Below are 12,163 nucleotides of genomic sequence, written 5' to 3'. Positions count from 1 at the left end.
TTCCATATGATGAAATGACGATTGAACGAAATGAAAGTTGGAAAAATTATACAGACCTACAAGAAAATGTTGCAGAATCACTTTACCGTACCTCTGTGCATATTATGTTTCCGCACAGTGCTCAGCTTGATTGCATCAATAGAGGAAACAAGACTGTCCAGATCCTACCAAAGCCTAACCTTCACAATGTGACTTTCTCCATCGAACCAAAAATGGCAGTTTGTTTCATTTAGAGCCACATCCCGCAAACATTTTGTAGCTCTCGATGCGCTTTAGTTGCCTTTTTTCAGGGAGAGAGAAGAGAATCAACTGATCATTAAATATGTAGCTCTTTGACTGGCTACGAATTGCTTCGCTGACGATAATTCCAAACAGCTTTGACGCTGCAGACAAGCACGTATTTCTTATGTTAATTCTATCGCCAGCTTTGAGCACGGAAGAAGGAACGATTACTGCCAAGCTACATGAAAAACTCCATGTTTGAGCGAGTGGGTGAAATTGGCAGCGAATGACGCAGTAGTACTAACAGCATAGCCGCAGCACGGGCTCTGGGGAATGTGAACTTTTCAAATTATTCGCAGCAGAGACGGCCATTGCAACAGAAATCACGAATGTCACCAGATTAATGTAGTCTTCAGGAGCGTCTAATATAGCAGACTCAATTTCGATATCAGAGGCAGGGATTTCGTCGAACACCGATACAAAAGAATAAGGAAAAGGCTCGCAACATTCAGCAGAAGATTTTGCATTCCACACGGTATCGAAATTTTGAGTTTTTTTTAGCTGTTGACAAACTCCCTGAAACTTTCCGGATGAGTCGGAATCGGAGGTTGATCTGCATTCTAGTATAAAACCGAGCTCAGCTTTTGATAAACATTGCTGGCGCGTTGGAGGTCAATTTTGCTATGATTAATGAGCTCCGGTACCAATCTACTTGTTCACGAAGCGAAAAGTAATTTTTGTTATGTTCAATTATGAACTACTGAATAATACTGAAAACTACTGAGTTATAAGGAAAGAGGAGAGCGATAGTTCGCTCCCCTCTTTCCTTATTATTTTTTAATCATTCGAACTCAACTTTTTAAATTTGGACTGGTTGAACCTCATTGGTTATTTTTATTTTACTGATTTCCTGACTGATAAGTTTTTCAACGCCTTTATATATATATAGGCTTATTGTCAACCTCTAGTTCGGCTTGAAGTGACCAATAGTCGCATTTTTGATCGCTTCGATTACCTTTGGCTTTAACGGTGTGTTTTTTTGACAGTACATATTTTTACAGACTACCTTCAGGTTACTGCTTTTTTCATACCAGTCGTAGGTATGACTCAACTGCTTCCATTTATCAAACGTGTTTTGAACAAACGTACGGGTAAACACATCTTTTGTGATCTCCGTCACGGCCAAAAACATTTAGCCGGATTTGCGGTATATTACAAATTCGCTCTGGGCCGAAAAAAAAACAACCTGCGATCCCGTGATTCCTACCTGATACAGGTTTACGCGATGAGTCTGTTCATGTGGGCCACCATTTTTACCTCTCGGTATCATGCATTCAGCAACCTTGTAATCTCCCAGCTGGTCTAGAGATACAATGCTGGCCTAATAATTTTCACTTAAAACGACAAGGCGAAATCGAAACTACGCAACGGTACGACTAGAAAGAGGAAGATTTCTCTATCTGACAATTCGGCATTGGCAGGGAAAATTTTGTTCGCTTGGCAAGACAGAGTAAATGAAATTCGAAATGTAAAGATAGAGTTTCTTTCTATAGCTTCGTACTAGCAGGCAATTCAAACTTAATACAGATAAATCAAGATAGTTCGAAAAAGACCACTAATAAATTGTAAATTGAATACAAAATCTCTGGCTGGATTGCAGTAAGGTGAATAATATTTATATCATGGAAGTTGAAATTTACATTTGAACAACTACTAAATTTAAAATGTGAAATCTGATCATTAGCGTTAAAACCGGACTTTGTATAACTTTTAATACGGGGCATCTGCTTTTTGTTTCCATATCCTATTGACTGCTTTCTTCACTAAGATTTCAGAATTGCGTTCATGTACATTGAGCTTCTTGGAGTTGATTGCTGAAAAATATCAGCGAAATAATGTTAAATTTCAAGAAACATTAGGGAATTCAGTTTGGAGCTTGGAGCTTGACCGATCGAACATTTAGTAGTTGCTTCTCCGTGATATAACTTAGCTAGTGAAGTTACACAAAGAACCACATATAGATGGCTATTTGGGATTAATTCACCATCTTCAATGTACAACTAGTGAAGTTGCACAAAGAACCACATATAGATGGCTATTTGGGGTTAATTCACCATGTTCAATGTACAACAATTCAGTAGCTTCTGCTTTTGTATAGGTCGATAACGGCATCGGCTACGTTTTCCCGGTCGCGGTTAGAAAAGGAAGGAAAGAAGTGTGGTAATCATTGCTGTCGAAAACCGAGTTTACCTCTGAGCAGTTCTGAGAGTTTAAATTGTCATTTGGCTATTGTGTTGTTGTGTTGTGCTATTGGTTTGATTTTTTGGAACACGACTAATTTTTGAGAAGCTATTGAAATATGCTATTTTGGGATGGTATTGATGATTACAAATATTTTTCGGGCCAAAACAGTTCGTTTGATCGGTGTGATGTCTTCGGCAAAGTTGTAGATAATACATAATTTTGTCTTTCCGAAAAAATATACACCCTAAAATTTTTTTTCTGAAAAAAAGTTAAAAGAAAAATTAAAAATTAATTATCTAAGAAAGCTCATTTTAAAAAAAATATATTTTTTTTCATAAAAACTTCAAAGGATTACCTATAGCACAAAATGTCATCTTTTGCCTATAGAAACGTCAAAGTTTCAGCCAAATCAAAAATGGTCGATTAAATTGGTTGCCCGTTTTTTTAGTTGAATCGCTCATCTGCATCTCCAACGACTGTAAGGAAAAGAGAGGTACTTTTGTCACCGGAACGAAATTTTATGGCTTTACCCTTTCTCTACGCTAATTAACTCTACTGCTCTTCTTTTCCCAGCCTTATTAGTTACTCTTGTCAAGCATCGGTAATTATAATCGCCAACGGGTGTGTATTAGGCTGTTCCAAAAATATCGATGTTGAAAAAGTCAAGGTGCTCAGCCACAAATTGAAAGATAATGTTATTCATAGCATTTTTGTAGAACATTTCGAATTTCTGAAAAATTGTTTTCAGGTTGCCCAAACGTGATTTATGAAAGAATGAATTTTTTGAGCACAAACCCACTCTTTTGCACTTTTTTCAATTCTGTTCGATTCCTATTTTTTTCCATATATTTTTGTATTTTTGTGGGGTTATTTTTGAATATTTTTCATTGTTCAGTTCAGCATTGCATTCAAATATTTGATTCATAAAGCCCATTGAACATCACAAATAAGTGAATTTTTCTCATTATTTTTAGATAAAACCCTTCAAAACACATATAAATTTTTTTTTTGATCAACAACTGAAATGTTTACTGCTAAGCGGGATTCAAGACGAAAATTTACATAAAAAAAGATCCTTGATATCTTATTGGGGGGCTGAGATATTGGCGTTTGATGTGATGTGATGAAAAACTATGAATTTTCACAAAAACGCCACTAAAGCTCAATATCTCCATTGCATAGTATTTTATTCTGATTAATTGGATACTGATTAAAATGTTGATTATAGCCATAAGGTATATTCGGAGAAGTTTCAGGGCATTCAAAAATGCATCTCTTAGTGAGATAAAAAATTACTTTTCAATCAGAATAAGATAGACGCAAGGTGTCTTCGACAAAGTTTTAGGTTATCTTAGAATAAGAAACTTTACCGAAGACCAGGGATCGGGTGCTACTCATTTTTTTGCGTGCAAAGCACACGCCGTTGGGAGACTGCACATAAATTTCTAAAGAGACGAGTAAGAGCAGTTCGGATTGCACTGTACATTCGTTTCCAAAGAGACAAGTAAGTGCAGGTAGCATGTCACAACACACTTTATCCGTCTCTTTCCGGAGATGTCTCTTACTCAGGGATCGGGTGCTACTCATTTCTTTTACGAGTGAATGCACGATGTTGGGAGACTGCACATCAATTTCCAAAGAGACGAGTAAAAGCAGTTCGGATCCCTTTCGTGTCGTTCAGGAGACCTCACAGAATTTATCCCAGTATAGTGCAGAAAGACGTACCGTGACTGCGGGTAATTCTGCGCAGCACATTTTCCCGCGTACTCAGCTTATAAAACTGCTTGCTACAGTAAATTTTACTAAAACATACATAATCTCTGTACTATTATAGCAGACTATGCTATGCACATGGTAAAGCACTCAACCCAACTGTGTTTTAGTAAAATTTAATGTTGAAAAATTGTTTTTTAAGATGAGTGTGCGGAAAACGTGCTGCGCAGAATTACCCGCAGTCACGGTAGTTTCTACCTCAGAAAATTTCTTGGGCTGTGTGTGCCTCTTTGTTGAGAGAGTTTTTGATCACAGCCAGTGATGCCACAAATTCAGATTAATCTGTAGTTATACAGATTTTATTTTTCGACATTTTCACGCTTAACGATTAACTGTGTTGTATGAGGATGCGGATCACACCTTTTCAATAAGTGAAAAATGAACCGTACTATGCATATTATTGTTTTGAAAGGTATGCTTCTATGTTGAACAACAGATTGAAGAAAATTGATCTTACAACACTAAATGAAGGCACAGCTTAATGCTTTTAAAGTTAACTAGCACCTAAACATAAAGAGGCGTCAAAGAACATCTTGTACAGTGGACTTTAAAATTTAATTTAGTTAACAACAAAACCCATGTTTATCACATATTTAAGAGAGGAAATTGTTTCTTTTCTAGGTGCTTCTTATTCTCTATAATTCAACGTTTTAAAGATATCATTGATTACGGACTTTCTCGACTTTCCAACGAAACCAACAAAATTAAGATAGCTTTACAATTCTTGTGCAGTAGTTAAAAGTATTTAAAAATGTGAGTGGCAAGCCTGATTATGCCTGTGCTATGTGAAAATTTTGCCCGTTTGCGGCTTCCTGCTGACTCGTAGGGGGAATAGGGGCATAATGGGCTCCTAATTCGGTTGCTGATTTAAGCATGGAAAACGACAAAAATTTAAGGGCTGTGTAAAACTTGAATCAACTATTTATAATTAAAGGTACACTATTCACAAATTGAAAAGTTTATCGTATAATGGTGAAAAACACAAATTAGATTCATGCTTATAAAACTAGCAATCAGTCGGTGTGTGGGGCACAATGAGCTTCCCACTGGGGCATAATGAGCACTCTTATAGAACATATCTGTGTAGAAGTACAACTAATGGGCCAACGTTTGTCGCGAGATGCCATGATACTTGGCGGCTTGTTTCGTAAATGTCCCGTCGCGCCTTATGGTGGCCGACTCTGCCTGCAGTCCCTTTTTCTGACCGATTCGGCTTCAAAGATTTTCTAATATATGTTCGCACCATCACTGTAAACAAACACTGACTATGGAAACAGAACAAGTCTCACAAGTCTACTGAGATGAATTTCAGGTAAATTTATGTGACAACACACCTTGTCTTATTTCACCCCAACTATAGGTGACCATTTCGCTCCTATCGAATTAGTCAAAGTTAATATGAGTTTTTAACACTAATTATAGCTTAAAATCAAAACGTCAATGATGGTGAAATTTGGGGTACGACCCATACGTCATATTGATGTGTCTACATACTTGATTGAGCCACGACCGTATAAGCTTATTTTGTAGTGCGCAATAATAATAATTTTTCCAACATCCGGGAGCCAAGTTGATGTTTTCAGTATATTTCCATGTTTTAAACAGACAAATCACTTTTGTTCTACTACAAGATATACTGTAGAACCTACGGAATAGTTCCACATACCATATTGTATAAAAAAATGCGTAGTTTCGCAACATTCGTAGCAAGTTTCGAACGCTTTCATTGCACATAATTGCACAGAGACATCTCCGGAAAGAGACGGATAAAGAGTGCTGTGACATGCGAACTGCACTTACTTGTCTCTTTGGAAACGAAATGTACAGTGCAATCCGAACTGCTCTTACTCGTCTCTTCAGAAATTATTGTGCAGTCTCCCAACGGCGTGTGCTTTGCACGCAAAAAAATGAGTAGCACCCGATCTCTGGCTCTCAAGTATAAAATCTCTCTCTCCTTCGTCTCTTACTCCTTCCAAATTTGGAGACGTGCACGAAAATCTGCGAGACGCACGAAGATTTTTTGCACAGCTCTGAGTAGTTAGACGATCCCTGCCGAAGACATCATGTTTCTATCTCTTATATATTACGAGCAACATTAAGTTTTCTATTAGAACACACCTTAAATCACAATTTTCGTTCACAATTTTTTCATAAATCACGTTTGTGCAATTTGAGAACTATGTTTAAGAAATTCGAAATGTTCTACAAAAATGCTCTAAATAACATCATCTTTCAATTTAGGGCTGAGCACCTTGACTTTTTCAACATCGATTTTTCTGGGACACCATAGTGTGTATGCATTTAGCTGTGTGTCAGGTCTTATTTTTTGGGGTTCTAGCGTGAGGAAAGGATCAAAACGGGCCTCAGGATTCCCCCGAGAATAAACCCATGCGTAAAGTTCCTCTGACACAGAGCGGTCTGATTATACAAAGGTTCAAACTAAAGTGTCAAAGTGGACTCTGTAACCTCAAGGCTACGACCTCCCCTATTTCAGGGAATATTAGGAACAATAGGCAAGTTATTTCCACAGTAAAACAATGATAAAAATTTTTCACCGCAAACATAGGAATCGATCAAATAATGAATCAAAATAAACAAACGTTTTTAACTTTCAGTAAGAACACCGGTAGAAGAATATTGAGGGGTTCAGTTGTGTTGAAATGTTCAAAAATATAGACCACAATATCTAAAAACTTCAGTAGTCCAGATTCTGGTTTAATCCTAGATGAAAAAGAAGAGTTGGGAGTTTTGAAATGCCGGAAACTGGTTGGCCAATTCCAGAGGAGTTTGTTTCGGGTTTTCAGCAGCATTTTTTGTTTTAATAGTATCCGTCATTTCAGATGACGAACTCCTTTGTCTGTTCCTTGGAAGTTTAGAGGTTTTTTTTCTCTTCCTAGACTTTTCAGGTTCGACGAAAAAGAATCTCCAACTAATTCAGACTCATCGGACGACAACATCTTTTAAAGGTACATATGGCAACGGGCTCTTTGAACTTTTCTACGAAAGTTCGCTTTGATCTTTTCGCCGTTTGTACGTGGGGCATGCGGAAAGCTTATACGGAATCTGGGCACAAAAGAGGCCTTTTAGCACCTTTATCATAAGCATCATTCGCATGTTGCTATTTGCGTTTATATATTGCCGCAGTGGGTGGGCGTATGATCTAACTACTTGCATTCATCGTCCGCGGCTCACATTTGTATACAGGTAAATCCATCTTGTCCATGAGCACATAAATCGGCAAAGCAGACCATACCCGAAGTCATTCAGAATGAGTCTGATTGGCTGTAAGTTTTTAAAGCAATTGTTTGCAATCGAGTGTCTTTACCGGCTGAAGGCTGGAATTCTTACAACAGCCGGTTCCAGCCCTCAGCTGATTCTTGATAATCAAACTTGAGTCGGTAAGTTTTCCATAGAAACGCTGCTGATAATTTTTCACTTCTGATTGCTCCAAAACCATGAAAGGAGACTGAAAGTTGCAACCACGATAATATCTACTGTATCCAAGTTTGCTTGCAATTATGAATTCTAATGAACGTCTTAAATTCTCACGGAAATTTTAGCATTTTACATCAGCTGATACAGTTACTGATATCACCACGGTGAAAGCACGATTTAGAGTAGGCAAATCTTGTCTACCTGTAAACAATATGTGAATGTATCGTTGCGATCGCGCGAGTACAATCGTTAATGTTTTTTTTTTTCGTGAACATTCACTATACACTGGGGTCGCTTTTTACGCGGGTTGTTTTTATGCCTTTTTTTAACCCTCTGATGCCCAAGTTTTTTTTTTCGCTTGAAAAAATTCTAGCCGCTTTGTTTTGTGATCCGTAACATATGTCTGATAACAAGAAAGCTTCTGTTTTGAAAAATAGTTACTTATTTCAAAAAATATCAAGACCGCCTAAAGGCGGCACTGGGCACCCGCGTAAAAAATCAAAGGAACATTATTTCAAAACGGATTTTTTTTTCGAGCTCATTTCATGTTAACTAAATTGTTATGCAGCTAGCGATGATGGAAATCGGAAAAGCAATCCTTTCGCAAGGTGAAACAAAAATGGCCATGTGCGTCACACAGGACAAATAATTAGATGTCCCGTTTATTGGTTTGTCTGGCTGTCTGTTTCTGAAAAGCTTTCATTTTGGTGGAGCACAACTGCTAATCGACGCAAAGTGCTACTCCATTGGAACTGGCTGGAAGGTTTGGTTGACATAGTTAATAATTGGTCGAATTTTATATAGCTTATCGTATCCAGAAGGTTCTTCACGAGAAACTGCAAGGTAAAGTGAAGATTTATACATTATTTGCTCGAAACGATATCTCGGCATGGTTTCTTGGATTGCTATTAATGCATACTCAATCCCTTTGTAACGAACACTAGAATAACTATTAACAGGCCTAAAATACAAAATTCTTACAAATTTGCAAATTTTTCACGGTGTAGTGTTCAAAGTTGTTCCAATATCTTTCTGGAAAGCGTATAGATTTATCTAAATAGTGGAAGAATTTAAATGAAGTGTCCAGCTCTTTGAACTTTTCAGGTAAGGAATCGTGTTTAAAAAGATGAAAGACTTTCGCAGTTCAAGTTTTTTGTCTTGTTGATGATTTCTTTGAATCCAAGCGCAGCTTCGACTCAAAAATTTATGACTTTGAAAATGTAGAACGCGATGGCCAAGCTTTTTGTTTACCGTTTTTTGGGGCGGTTGGCAAAATGCGCGTCGCATGTGTAAGATAATTAAGTCCTTTGAAATCATCGTCACTATCAAATCATCGAAAATGTCACAGTCCAGATTCGTTTCATTTTCAAGCTCCTGCATCATCAAAGCTTCGATTCCTGTCGCCGTTTCATGACTGAACAAGAAACAGATAAAAAAAAAGCATTACTTGGCATCAGCGAAAATTTTCATGTCGGCAGTGCCCAATGCCCCATCTAGGCGGTCTTCGCTTTTTTGTAATTTTTTCAATATTTTAAAGTTGAATAGAAACAAAACTTATACAAACCTGAAATATAAAGCAATTGAACAGCCACTGATAATTATTCTGAATCAAATTTCTCACTAATAATCTTTTAATTTGAAATATCATTGCAGGATGAAGCGCAAAATAATTAATTTTCCAGCTTCAGTCATTTGTTCACGTTAAAAGTTTGATGGTTGCTATCGTGCCGTTCAGATAATCATGAAGCCGCAGATGAACATAAGAAAAAGTGATGTCAGTTCATTTTATCAGAAATAAGTGTGAACAGACGTTTTGAAGAAGAGATATTGAGTTTCTGATGAAGGCCGTCTAGAGGCAGCACTGGGTATCAGAGGGTTAAACGGGATATTTTCACGATAACACAGATTATTTTTACTCGATTAGTAATTTGTAATTTGTCGCCATGTATTTCTTCGCTTCAATTTATCTCTTGCTAGCGTAGGAATGTGTAATTTTCATGTCGATAGTTTTCTGAGATCGAATTTTTATGAAGAGCATGTTCAGGTACGATTCTCGAATGATTGTTATGCTATGCGAAAAATCCATCCTTGGTGACCACACCATCGATCGCCACTACGTGGGCTGGAATGTACACGTAATACTCAAGCGTAAAAGGTACACAAGATTCGATCCCGTTTGCTTGCTTGAGGTTTGACACCGAAACACGCTGTTTTTCAGATCTAGATCCTGTATTTTATACTTCGGATCGAAAAAATACAACCCACGGTCCAGTCGCTCCCGCAAATACAGCTTCACGCGATGGGTCTGTTCATGTGGGGCACTATTTTCATTTCTCGGAACCTTGTATCCAAAATGAACAAACGTGGGGTTTCACCCTTGGAAACGTCACCGTCAGTCTCAAAGATTAGTTTTGAAAAGAAATCTTCCTGCAGCGAAACGCGAAGATTTGCTACTTTTGTCTTCAATAGACAACTGTGAGGGCGGATTATTGATCGACACTATCTAAAGTGAAATAAAAATGGTAACCGAACACAACCAGATTTGAACTAAGACACCTTTAGAGCCTATTCCAGTAATTGACGATGGTGATCGTTTTCTAATAACCAATTAGGAAAAAGCTCAATAATTTGCTTAGGATTTTAAGAATGTATATGATTCTTATTTAATATTTGTGAGTTCAGTTGACGATGAAGTCACTCGTCAATATAATCAAATTTCTACCTAGAGGTTATAACTGGAGGAAACTAACCTAAATGAGATTAGATCAATTCTGAAAAAAAAAAACCTAAATTAATCCACCTAGCGGTCAGACCCAGCCTTTCTCATTCAAACTAATTATATGTTAGAATAGATTTACACGATTTAAGAGAAAAAATACTCCTTGAAAATTTCTGCTGGTTTCAGCACAACCATACCATTATTAAAAACTATACCATTATTAAATTAAAATTAAAAACCTAACATTCATACATATATAAGCATACATTAAACAATGCAAATATAATGAAATAAATATGTTTCGAATACATCACGCAAAAATCCAGATGACTACTTCTGGTTACCGGAATACATCCTAAAATGGCTAAATTTTGCCTAATCCGGGTATTTCGATGGCGAAGATGCCGACTTCATCCATTATGAGTATTGCGGAAGCGGTACACCCAAAGGCCAGAAATCAACTTAGGATGCCATTTTAAATTCCTAGATACTTAGTAGCTTCCGATTTCTGGAAAACAACCTTAAAGGGACAAACATTACCAATGTTTTTCAGGAACATTATCCCGGGCTCGAAAGCCGGGAGTAAACTCCATATTCCACTTTGAAACCCGATTCTACAGCTTTCGGTTTCTGGAAAACATCCACACACGTACACACCCACACACAAACATATACACCAATACATGCACACGTGCAGAAAATGCTTGTTTCGTCAAACTGAGTCGAGTAGTATATGGCATTCGACCATTTGGATCACTTTTCTACCTTTTAATTAGCCAGTGATCGTTAGGAGAAAGTCAATATGTTTACTTTTATTATGTGATTTCACATTTTTATGAACAACGGACAAAGTTACAATCCGAATACAATGAAATTCAATAGCAACCTATGGGGCAGCTAGACCTTTCATTTGACACTAATTTTGTGAAAATCGGTTCAGCCATCTCTGAGAAAAATGAGTGAGTTTAAACAACCTCAGGATTACTTTTCTTTACATAACTTTTGAACCATATGTTCAATCATAACGAAATTTAAAAGTTAAGGGTTTTGAAGACAGCCCAATCATTTGAAACCAGTTTTATTGAAATCGGTTATGTGGTTTCTGAGATATTGATGTTTCGTGATTTTTACATTTTGATACATAACCTCTAAACTAAAAATCCGATTACAATGAAATTCAATAGCAACTTATGGCACAACTAGACCTTTCATTTGCAATTAATTTTATGAAAATCGGTTCAGCCATCTCTGAGAAAAATGAGTGAGAAAAAAATGTTGCACATACACACACACACATACACACAAACATACATACATACAGAAAATGCTCAGTTCGTCGAAAGGGGTCGAGTGGTATATGACATTCGGCCATTGGGACCACTTTTATACCTTTGGTTTTTCCAGTGATTGCTATACCTTTCCAGGAGAAAGGCAAAAATCAAAAATTGCGGAGCACCTGATGATGATGGGATTTTTAACATTTTAATTAAACATCTCCTTGAGCACAACACTGATCTTAGTAAAAGAAATTATCATTTGTTTAAAAATTGCATATTCTCCCAAGGTATGGAAAAATGCAACAGTTTAGATTTCGCCATAGGCATTCCACAATTTTCTCATTTCACAAATTGCTCAATGTTGTTAACATAATATGACCTACTAAATGTGAAGGTTATTCCACAGAACGAGCATTCGAATCAGTATAACAGTTTCGACTATCTAACGTTTATTCTTCTAATGTTCATAAAAATGTACAACTGATCGTATTCT

Source organism: Wyeomyia smithii, chromosome 3, assembly GCF_029784165.1.
Source record: "Wyeomyia smithii strain HCP4-BCI-WySm-NY-G18 chromosome 3, ASM2978416v1, whole genome shotgun sequence".
NCBI classification, from domain to species: Eukaryota; Metazoa; Arthropoda; class Insecta; order Diptera; family Culicidae; genus Wyeomyia; species Wyeomyia smithii.
This window is presented reverse-complemented; position numbering follows the sequence as displayed.